Source organism: Podarcis cretensis, assembly GCF_951804945.1.
Source record: "Podarcis cretensis genome assembly, chromosome: 14".
Lineage (NCBI taxonomy): Eukaryota > Metazoa > Chordata > Lepidosauria > Squamata > Lacertidae > Podarcis > Podarcis cretensis.
This window is the reverse complement of record NC_137183.1, coordinates 42,477,344-42,488,916: the sequence shown is the minus strand read 5'-3', so window position 1 is coordinate 42,488,916 and position 11,573 is coordinate 42,477,344. Positions and strand designations below refer to the sequence as shown.

Here is an 11,573-nt window from a genome sequence, read left to right as displayed (position 1 = left end):
CGCGGGCGCCGCCCTGCGTCAGCGCGTCGCCAGCTGACTCCCCAAACGGACACCGCCCCCCGGAAGTGATGCAGGGGAGGCTGAGCCCGAGTGGGAGCCCTGGCCGCTGTAAGGAGCTGGTGCGGAGGGGTGAGTGAATTGGGCTGTCTCTCTTCCCGTCCGTTTCGGGATGGGGCTGGGGAGCCTTCCGTCGGTTTCCCCCACCCCCACTCCCTTCCCTCACACACGGGCTCCCTGCCCCCTCCCCCCTTGAGCAACTGCCAAGGTCCTCAGCTCTCCCCCCCCATCGCCCCCCTCTCTCTGTCTCTCTTCCCCCTTTGGACTGCCCCGAGTTAGAAGGGGCTTCGGGGTGGGGAGAGAGGGAGGAGGAAGATTTGGAGCCCTGGTGGGGGGATACGTGTTTCCTTGGAGGGGTTGGGGGTGGGTCGTGAGGGGGCCCTGAAAGTCCCCATGAGGGAAGCAGGGGCAGTGGAGGAAGGGGGTGAGAGAGTCTTCCATTCCCCCCCCCTCCTTCCAACTTTGGGGCATGTAAATCTTCCCTGACTTCCCACCTCTCCCAACACCCCCACCCCAAATATAAGTGTCTCTCCTCCTCCCTTATCTCAGAAGGTGAGTTGGTTGCAGTCTCTAGTCAGATTTTGTGTCTGTGGAAGCTTCCCCTCCTTTTAGCTAGGTGTTAGGATCCGCTTGATCTGGGTGCGTTTTTACTTGGTAAATTCAGAGGTTTGCTTCCCACCCCAGGATGTGTGGATGGGGGGGGGGGCGTCACTGCCACTTTGTGTCCCAGGGTGAGTTTAGATTGGAGTGGTATTAAACCCACCCTTACTCACAAAATTGTGTGGGTGTTTTTGTTTTTTTGGTGGGAACTCCCCCTTCCCCTTTTTAGGCTACAAGGTAAGGATCCACCCATGGTCCAATCCTGGGCAAGTTTTCTCAGGGCAGGTTGCCCAAATTCAGAGGGGCTTACTCCCAAGTAAGTGTGTGGGACTGCACCTTTTAAATATGTGGCTTGGAAGTAGTGGCAGGATGGAAGCTGCTATTTTAACCATCCTGGTGTGCTCAGAGTGGGATGGTTAAACTGTGGTTAAACACATATGCGCACACCACTTTCTCATAAATGTTTGGAATGTGTGGTCATTGGTTTTGGGTTTTTCTTTTTGAAGGAGGCACTTCCCCCTTTCAGAAATTAAAGATCATTTAATATGCAGAGGCAGTTGACACTGATGTTTTTCGGTCATTCTTCCGCCTACGCTTATATCCATCCCAAACACGCTTTCGCTACCTCCCTATACTGTGAAATATTGTAATCTGTGTTAGTCGTGAACATGGAACGTGGATGTGGTTTTTCTTGTTCCAAATGAATGTCTCCAAGTGAGAGGAGGAAAATGGGAAAGTGTCAGTCCCTTCCCCTCCACGCCCCCAAAGTCTGGCACACTGACACCTTCTCCACCACCAGTAGTGCAAGATCACCAATCTCCTGTCTCCTCTTTCAGGAAGTCAATTTATTGGACTGTGGTCATAATACATCATTTTGGAGGTGCTTCCACAATTGAGGGTCAGATAAAGATGACCTCTTGTTGATACCTCAGTGCTGAAGAGGCCGTTCCCTTATTTCTTTCTTTAGTGTCATCTACATACATGGTGCTTTACAAAAAAACAGGTATGACAGGTCCGTGCCCTGAGGAGCTTACATCCTGAAATAGACATGAGACAAACAGCAGAGGAAGTGAGGAAAAAATGAGTATCAGATCCATTGTGTTCAGAAGACTTGCACACCTCCTCAGGGATGACCAAAGGCTTCCTGGGAAAGGGCTCAATGCCCTGGTTGTGGGCTTCCCAAAAAATTCCAGGTGACCACCACCAGGAATGAAATGCCGGACTAGATGGGCCTTTGGTCTGAACTAGCAGATCTTTTCTTCTGTTCTAAGATGCTGAGGATTACTTAATTTATGGGGTGGAGCAGCTACCACTCAGTGTTCTTGACTTCGCTGGTGCCTTCGTAGTAGTATAGACTTCTCATTGCCACCTTCATACAGGGTGAGGTTTTGGGGTGACAGCTCTGTCTCTGTTGCCTTTTCCCTTTCAATAAGTCTCTTATTAAGTAAGAGACCTTTCCTAGTCTGCATCTGTACTGGATATGCTTTTAGATGTTTTATTGCCTGTATTTGATGGCTACTAGCCATGGTGGCTTTGCTCTGCTTCCTTGCAGTAGTGCTTTTGAAACCACAGGAGGGAGAGCGCTCTTGTGTTTGGGTCCTGCTTGGGGGCTCCCCAATCTTTTTGTGGTACTTACTCTTTTTTGTGTGGCTCAGGTACAGGATCCAGGTCTTGGGGAGGAGTGTGCAGTGGTTGTCAAAGAGATAGTTGGGTGTCTTTTTCTCTGAAGAATTAAGGGATAACAACGAAAGTGCTTTGTAGCTAGTGAAACGAGAAGTGGGATTTCCCTAACTGTAGAAAATGTGTTCCCTTTTTTTTAACTGGCTGTGTAGGAAACGTGCAAACAAAACGCCACATTCCAGTGTGGTTTGCTTTTCCAGTCATTATTCATATTCTCTTCCTATCTGAAGGGTGTGGAGGTAGATTTTTTTTAAAAAAGCATAACACCCTGCCCCCAAGGGGGTTTAGTGTTTACGCGAGCAGTGAGTTCAGAGGTGTGTTTTTAAATAAAGTGACAATATTCATTTTTTAAAAAAGTTAATACTAATAACCTAAAATACATCGTTTTGCACAATTTGTATTTCTTTGTTTCTGAAATACTGGCCTTTGAGCTAAAAAGTTGTGGCCAAGTAGGTTCATAAAATACATATCTCTTATAATTTAGATTTAAATGCAGCCACTAGATTTATTTATTTATTTATTTATTTATTTATTTATTTATTTATTTATTAAAAAGCAAATCCTCTTAAGGTGTGCATTTCTGAGGGTGTCTTTTTTAATGAAAGAGAACTGCCAGTATAATGAAGTGCTGCTCTTAAAAAATATTTTGGACAATCCATTTAAATCAGGGATGGCTAGTGGATATTTTGGATTATCCATTTAAATCAGAGATATTCTTCCAGCCACGGTTGGGCAGTCCCACCCATCAGCTCCTGCCAGCATGACCAACGGTCAAGGATGATGGGAGTTGTAGTCCAACAACAGCTGGAGGGCCACAGGTTTACCCCTCCACACACACATTTAAATATGTACGCAGTGGTAACAGGATGCCAAGGCCATAGTGTTAAGTTAACCAATTTGTGGCAGTGTAATAGAAACGTGTTTGTTAATGAGAAATGACTAACAATTGTTGCAAGCAGTGGTTAAGCAAACATTAACTGGAAGTTGTTTCCTTTTACGGCTACCATTGAGAAGAATGTTTGCACTCTTCAGGCAATCTGGCCAAAACAATTGATGCTCTGTCTCTTCCAGAATGGCTTTGGACTCCAGTGGGATGCCTATCCCTTAAATTCTTTGAATAGACTTTTGAACCACAAATTTCCTCTAAAGCTCCTGGAAGCTCTGCTTTTTTCAATTGCCTTGCTGTGCTACTCAAAGCAGAGGTGGGGAGACTGTGGCCTTACCAAATGCTATTTTTATTAGTATTATTGCGTTTATATCCCACCTTTCCTCAGACAGCACATGGTTCTCCCCTTCCCTGTTTTTTCCTCACAGCAACCCTGTTAGGTATTAGATATTTGTTGTCTAGCCGACAGCCAACTAGGCAGCTTCATGGCACTGGACTCCTAAAGAAGAACTTCATCTTCCTTAAGACTCACAGATCACTTTTTGCACAGCACAGACTCTCAGTTGGCCTTTCTAATAGAGGTGTATTTCCTTAATATTGGAATTTTGATTTTTTTTTTTTTAATGGGTCAACATGGCTACCTTTGCTCCTCCAGCAGGCATCTCATTCCAGTCCTCCTTCCCATCCCCAGCTGAGCAACTTCAGTGATGGAGGGCTTAGCAATTTGTTTCAAACATTCAAGAAAGGGTGGTAGCTTTGGAAATGTATCTGAAGCCCAAGGGCTAGAGCAAGTTGCATATATTAGCTGCATGTAATTACCATAATTTGTAGGTCATTTCCACAAATGTGCTGGGTGCCAACTTGCAAGAGAAAGATACGTTTCACTCCTGCGATAATTCTGGTTTTGAATGGTTAACATCAAATATGCAAAACCCTAGCCCCTTATGCTACCCGACCAGTGAATCTGAATAAGCTCTGGAGACCATGAGATTTCCAATGCTCCAAGCTAACGCTTCTTCCTGCCCCACTTTAAGCTTTAGCATGAAGACCAAAGCATGGCCCAACAAGCATCACTTTCTAGCACTGTTATGTGTGATGGGGTGGATTTAGACGTTCTCTGTAGCATCAAATCTACAGGCTGCCTTTATTTTATCTTTACAAATGTTGATAGTTTGAGCCTTCAGTAGTAGTAAGAATTTTGATTGTAATATAGTTGTCACATAGGCAGCATTCAAAAGTTGCCAGGTCCATTTTGCACCTGGCTATTGGCCACTTCTGGGACGCAGGTGGCGCTGTGGGTTAAAGCCTCAGCGCCTAGGGCTTGCCGATCGAAAGGTCGGCGGTTCGAATCCCTGCGGCGGGGTGCGCTCCCGCTGCTCGGTCCCAGCGCCTGCCAACCTAGCAGTTCGAAAGCACCTCCGGGTGCAAGTAGATAAATAGGGACCGCTTACCAGCGGGAAGGTAAACGGCGTTTCCGTGTGCGACTCTGGCTCGCCAGAGCAGCGATGTCACGCTGGCCACGTGACCCGGAAGTGTCTCCGGACAGCGCTGGCCCCTGGCCTCTTAAGTGAGATGGGCGCACAACCCCAGAGTCTGTCAAGACTGGCCCGTACGGGCAGGGGTACCTTTACCTTTACCTTTTTATTGGCCACTTACGACCAAGTGAAGATGCCCGGGCGTCAGAATGGCACTTGACATCTCCACCATCTGGAGATGCATGCCTGGGGATCCTTGGATCTTGACTGTTTTCACACACCAGCAACACATCTTGTAGAATTGTACCTGATCTATTTTATCTGCACAATCAGAATGAATTTCAGGAGCCAGACGGTCATATTGAAAAATATGACTTACAAACCATCAAGCCCCAAAATGGCAACTAGGCATTCCGTTTTGGATGCTTCACTGCTGATACGCATTAAAAACTGGCAAGAGTTTTAACAGTCTGGATGGAAAGGTAATAATCAACAAGGAAGGTGGGTGGGTGGGTGCGTACCATCAATGTTGGGTGGATAAGATTAGGATCTTAACCACTGGACAGGACATCTTTCCCAGATTTTTACCTGTAACTGAAAACCTATACTATCTCTCCTTTTTAAAAAATAAAAAATTAAAAGTAACTATTTTGAAATTGTAGGTTCTGGACTTCCTGAATGCCCAGGCGTGCTTTGAAGACTTGTGACCACTGCTGTTGGGCTCATGGTCTATACACTCACTGCGAGAGAAGAGGCACCCTTGGAATACCTTGCCAGAAAAAACCAGGTATGTATCTGCTTCTGTAAAGATCTGCGCTGCTCAGGCTTAGGAGGTGGTGGGGAGGAGAGGGGGAAATGCTCCCTTAGCTGTGTTGTGATTGCAAGTCAGGAAGCTTCGGAGAAGGAATGAAAAGTTGTCCTTCCCATCAAGCAGTGTTAATGCTGGAGATGCTGGTAGATTAACAACCTGGTTGTGTTAGCTTCGTTCCAATGGAAACTCTTAAACTTCTCTGTTATACTGTTAGTTGCACTGGATTCCCACCCCCTCCCCAGAACACCTTTGTTTATTTGTAGAAAAGTTTTAAGATTTCCACAGTAGAATAATTCCCTCTCCCTATTTGCACACTTGGTGATAACAGGACATATAGCGATGCGCCTCAATTTCCCACATCTCTCACCTCCTCATCGCCACCAATCTCCACCTCAAATGTCATGGTAGTTTCCTAAATGTGTACAGTACTGCATCTTTAAAGTCACATATTAAGGAATTTGTGGTTGTAGTAGACACACATATGGACTTTCCCATTCTGCAAGGATATGCAGGAACTGAAGAAAGGTTCAAAAGAAGTAAAGGCGGGACTGCAGAGTGAAGAATAAAGGAAATCCAATTTGTTGTAGTTGAGAATATCCACATTAAATAATGCTACAAATCACTGGTGTTTGATTTATCCCAGGGATGATGCAATACCACACAATGAAGACAACTTGCATTTTATTTATAGCCTTTTTACCCTGCTCTTTAGCCAAGAAGGCTCTTATTACAAGGGACAGTAATAAGACAGTCTCTGCCCTCTGGCTTGTTATCTAAAAGACATGGCACATAAGGAAAAAGGGGTAGGAAGGGCAGAGGAAAAGGGCAAGCTCAAGCATCAGGTCTTAAAGGTGCAGCTCTTACCATTACCAGCTGAAATGGAAATAGTTCGGGATTCCTCATGGATTGGCTGCTGCTAAGTGACAATCAAGGGGTGGTCAAAGGCGTCTGGGATCTCAGCAGTAGCACGATGGGGGCTGTTAAAAGCTGTGCTGGATTTGCTTGCTGCTTTTTCCGTGTTGACTGCTATGAAGTAGCTTTTTAGGCAGAACTAGCTAGAGTTCTGTGAAGTGGGTCTCTCTTAGGGGCTGCTGAACCCGTGGTGGTGGAATGTGAGATGCTGTCGTCTTGAGGGCCTTGAGTTCAAGGCACAAGGTGTTTTGTTTTTCAACAGTGAGCATGTGGGTGGCCAAGAACAATGCTTGGCAGTTATGCGGCACTTTGTGTGTTCAGAGTTATGTGCATTCGCTTCTACAGGAAGCTAAAGCAGGCATGCAGAGTTAATCCTGATAAAACAAATGGGACTGGGGAGAAGCTGAGGCTTGCTTAAGGCAACTGAGTGGGGCCCTGCTCAACCATATGCCTTCCCAGGTGGCCTTGGGCCAGTCCCCATCTCTCAGCTTAGCCTATCTCCAGGGTTGATGTGAGGATACAATGGGGGAGTAGAGAAGCATATGCATTACCTTGGGCTCTTTGAAGCAAAGGTGAGATAGAAACATAATAAATACCGTATTGGCCTGAATATAAGCTGCACCTTTAAAACTAAGGGGAAAAAAGAAAAAAAGACAGTATCCAAATATAAGCCACTCCCTTAAAATTCCACAGACACTCACACCCATTCCATTTTACCGTATGTCTGTTTTAGCAGCAATATTGCAAAAGCCAATTTTTGTAAGTTCGCGAATTTAAGCCGCACTCTCACTTTTCACTGTCGGAATTTGGGGAAAAAGTGAGGCTTATATTCAGGCCAATATGGTAATTTTTAAAGTGGGGGAACTCTCAGTCTCATACGTGGGCGACTAGATCTCAAGGATTGTATCCAACTCTGAGTAAGGCTTGCATTGGATACAGCCCCATGTCTGGACCATTACAAAATGCATGTGAGGGCTAAACTATACGTTTCATTAAGGATGTGTTTACAGTTGTGCCCTTAGAAGTGTGGCAAGTGCTTTCTTAGAATTGTAGAGTTGGAAGGGACCCTAAGGATCATCTAGTCCAACCCCCTGCAATGTGGAAACAGGCAGCCATCCCATACGGGGATCGAACCTGCAACCTTGGCGCTATCAGCACCATGCTCTAACCTCAGGAAACAAACAAGTGGTGGTGAAATCCAAATGAGATCTACAAAGTAGGGGATTAGCTCTTGATCACCAGAAAATGATATCTGTTTAAGCTGCTAGTTGCACACATTGGTGCTGTCTGCTGAAACTAGCACTTTGCGGGGGGGGGGGGGGGATGGGGGAATAACAGTGGGAAAGTGGTATATGGGGAATGGGTTAAGCCACTCCCTCTTCATTGCACTTCCTAGTCGCTGCTTAAAAAACCAAACAAACCGAAAGGAAACACTGGCCATACATCTAAGCACGCAGTTGTAAACACACTATTACCAGGATGTATAGCTTGGCTCAGAGTTTTAGGGAAATGCAGATTTGCATCTGGGTTGCTGGTTCCCCCTCGCACACACACCCCCTTTTCAAGAACACACGCATTTCCCAGATAGTGATGTGGGTTTTCTGGAAAACTTTGCCTTGGCAAATTTCCCAGAAAACTCTGGAAAATGTCCCATTGCCCTGTATCTTTAAAAGAAAAAGTTATTCCAATAGTCAAAGAGTTGAAACAAAATATTTGATTGAGGGCAAGGCATGGTGGTGTTGGAAATTGACAAAGTGTATACTTTTCAAGCCGTTCATGGTTTTATTGAAAGTATTTCTATTTGAATATCTGCAAATTGCGTAGACGGGACTCTTCCCTTAAAAATGTTAAGAGAGAGAGAAAAAGAAGGGACTGAAAACTTTCCCCTGGCTGCTTTTGGCACCCCCTGAGAGCTGTGTGGGAAGGGCCATAGCTCAGTAACAGAGCATCTGCGTGGCATGTAGAAGGTCCCTCTACATGCATCTTGGCATCTCTGGGTAGGGCAGGGATAGACTTGTATGAAACCCTGGAGAGCCACTATCAGGACGTGTAGACAATACTGAGCGAGATGGGTCACTTTTTCTGACTAAGAACAACACAGCCAAATCATTTGGGGGAACAGCCATAACAGTAGGCAGAGCAGCTGCTTTGAAGGTTCAGTCCCTGGCATCTCCAGGTGGAGCTGGGGAAAGACAACCGCCTAACGTTCTGGAGAACTGCTGCCAGTCAGTGTAGGAAGCCATGCTGAGCTAACGAATGGTCTGGCTCAGGAGTCATTCTGGACTCACAGCTGTCCATGGAGGCACAGGTTAATTCTGTGTCCAGGGCAGCTGTCTACCAGCTCCATCTGGTAGGCAGGCTGAGATCCTACCTGCCTGCGGACTGTCTGGCCAGAGTGGTGCATGCTCTAGTTATCTCCCACTTGGACTACTGCAATGCACACTACGTGGGGCTACCTTTGAAGGTGACCCGGAAACTGCAATTAATCCAGAAGGCGGCAACTAGACTGTTGACTGGGAGTGGCCGCCGGGACCACATAACACCAGTCCTGAGAGATCTGCATTGGCTCCCAGTACGTTTCCGAGCACAATTCAGAGTGTTGGTGCTGACCTTTAAAGCCCTAAACGGCCTCGGTCCTGTATACCTGAAGGAGAGTCTCCACCCCCATCGTTCAGGCCGGACACTGAGATCCAGCACCAAGGGCCTTCTGGTGATTCCCTCATTGCGAGAAGTGAGGTTACAAGGAACCAGACAGAGGGCCTTCCCGGTAGTGGCGCCCACCCTGTGGAACGCCCTCCCTTCAGATGTGAAGGAAATAAGCAGCTATCTTCTTTTTAAAAGACATCTGAAGGCAGCCCTGTTTAGGGAAGTTTTTAATATTTAATGCTGTATTGTTTTTAACATTTGATTGGAAGCCGCCCAGAGCGGCTGGGTATAAATAAATTATTATTATTATTATTATTATTATTATTATTATTATTATTATTATTAAACTTCCTGTGTTCCTGTTGCTTGCCATGCCAATTACACCTGTTGAAATTCCCTAGTCTGCATCCTTAGAATCACAGAACAGTAGAGTTGGAAGGGACCCTGAGGGTCATCTAGTCCAACTCCCTGCAGTGTAGGAATCTGTTGCCCGGCGTGGGCATCAAACCTTGAGATTAAGAGTCTCATGCGCTACTGACTGAGCTATATCCAGTCAATGGTTAAAGGTGCAGTGGCCCTGGCCTCATTTTTACCCCCACTGGCCAGCCTAGTACTTGGTCTCTCTCCAAAAGCCTCTGGCAAGAGAGATTTGTCCGTTTGCAAGCTGCCTCCTGGAGGGTGAGAAGAGGGTATCCAAAAGAGGGAATGAACAAACTTTTGGTACTGGCTCCTGAAGGAATGTGGTCTTTGGCAGAAGAAAGGTTGTTCACTCCAACATTCTTAATAATCTGTGTTATTTTTTTCAATGATGGGCAGTATCAGCCTCAATTTTTAAAGCAAAAGTACATAAGTTGGAGCCAGATATGATAAAACTTTTCCAGATTTCAGTATCTAATATAATCGGCAGCTGGTTCCTCAGAGGTGCCAAGCGCAGGCAATCTCAGCCAGATTTTTCTACGTCTTCAGAGTCATAAAGGGACCTCACAGGTCACCTTGCCCACCTCCTGCTGCTCAAGAAATCTGCTGATGCCGTGTCCCTCTGATAGTCGGCCAGCCAGCCTCTGCTTGGAAACCTCTTAGTGAAGGAGAGTCCACGGTCTTCCAAGACGGTCTGTTCCAGTGTTGAACAGCTTGTACTTTCACTATGTCCGTCCTTATGTTGGGTGCAGAGGTATTGGTACAATCACTCTTGAGGAGGGCCTGGGAGCTGCTTACATCAAGCCTGGGAGTTTCCTTACTTACAACACCCAGGAGGGGAGGCCTTGGAGACAACCAGGTCTCACATCTGCACCTCCAGTTATCCAGATGTGGAACTTGAAGAAGCCGTCTTATACGGAATCAGATAAGTATGGCAAATGCACCCACTATACATTTAAAGCACACCGAACACACATTTAAAACACCTGACTCCCCCCCAAAGAATCCTGGGAAGTGTCGTTTCCAGCTCACAGAGCTACAATTCACAGTACCCTTAACAAAGCAGAGTTCCCAGGATCCTTTGGGGGAAATCACATGCTTTAAATGTGCCTTGGATGTCCTATAAGTGTATGGTAATAGATCTGCCCTTAGTCCATCTAGCTCAGCAGTGTCTGCTACTAAACCAACTGGCAGTGGCTCTCAAGGATTTCAGACAGCAATCTCTTCCTGGAGACAAAAGGACGAACCTGGGACCTTCTGAATGTAAAGCACATGCTGTGAACACTGAGCTATGCTCCTTCCTTTGCTCCCCACTCCAAAAAAACCCTATACCCCTCCCCAAACAACTAGGAGAGCTGCTAATATATTCTCATTCCCCCCTCCCTTTGGATTGTTTGTTTTAATTTTAATTTTATTCCATTTATATCTCGCTTTTCCTGCAAGGAGCTCAAGGTGGCATTCATGGTTCTCTCCCTCCCCATTTTATCCTCACGACAACCCTGTGAGGCGGTTTAGACTGAGAGATGGTGATTAGTCTCCATGATCACCCACTGAGCTTCCTTGCGGGGTGGGGATTTGAACCCTGGTCTCCCAGGTCTTCTTTAACCTCTGCGCCATGCTGAAAACAGCACAGCTTTCCTCTTGAATCTCTCCCCTGCTACTTATGAGTGTTTCTGCTGCAATGCAGTGCTGTTGTGTCCATTCGTTATGTTATTAATTAATTTTATGAAACAGTTCATTTTTAGAAATGGTGTAACTGTCCGTAGAAAATTGTTTTGGAAGGTTTTTTATATTTTTTTCCATTGCAATAAACTTTCTGCAGAAAACATTCCATTCTGCACTGGTGTTGATAGTAAACGGTGGCCAAGAGCAGGAATTGCTCATCCTTGGTATAGCAGACCTCTCCAAGTCAGTAAACAAAAGTGTTTTGAACCTTTTCCCTGCTGTAACCAAGGGCAAGTGTCTCTGTGGATTTGGTGTGTTGAGTGTGCCTGTGAAGACTTCCCTTCCGATGTGCTGATCTAATGCGTCCAATCCCGACAGCGTCTTTGCTCAGTGGATTCTTGGTAGCGCATGTCATGGTGTGCTC

At 46.0% G+C, this 11,573-nt stretch overlaps 1 protein-coding gene across 1 annotated transcript in view; it reads left to right on the top strand.

Annotated features, from left to right (window-relative positions):
* Positions 1 to 22: 22 nt before the first annotated feature.
* DCUN1D3 (defective in cullin neddylation 1 domain containing 3) overlaps positions 23 to 11,573 on the top strand; it is a 37,408-nt gene continuing 25,857 nt past the window's right edge. The window contains exons 1-2 of the mRNA XM_079953990.1: positions 23 to 129; positions 5,361 to 5,485. The gene's annotated coding sequence lies outside the window, so the exon portion shown is untranslated. The remainder of the gene's footprint in view (positions 130 to 5,360; positions 5,486 to 11,573) is intronic.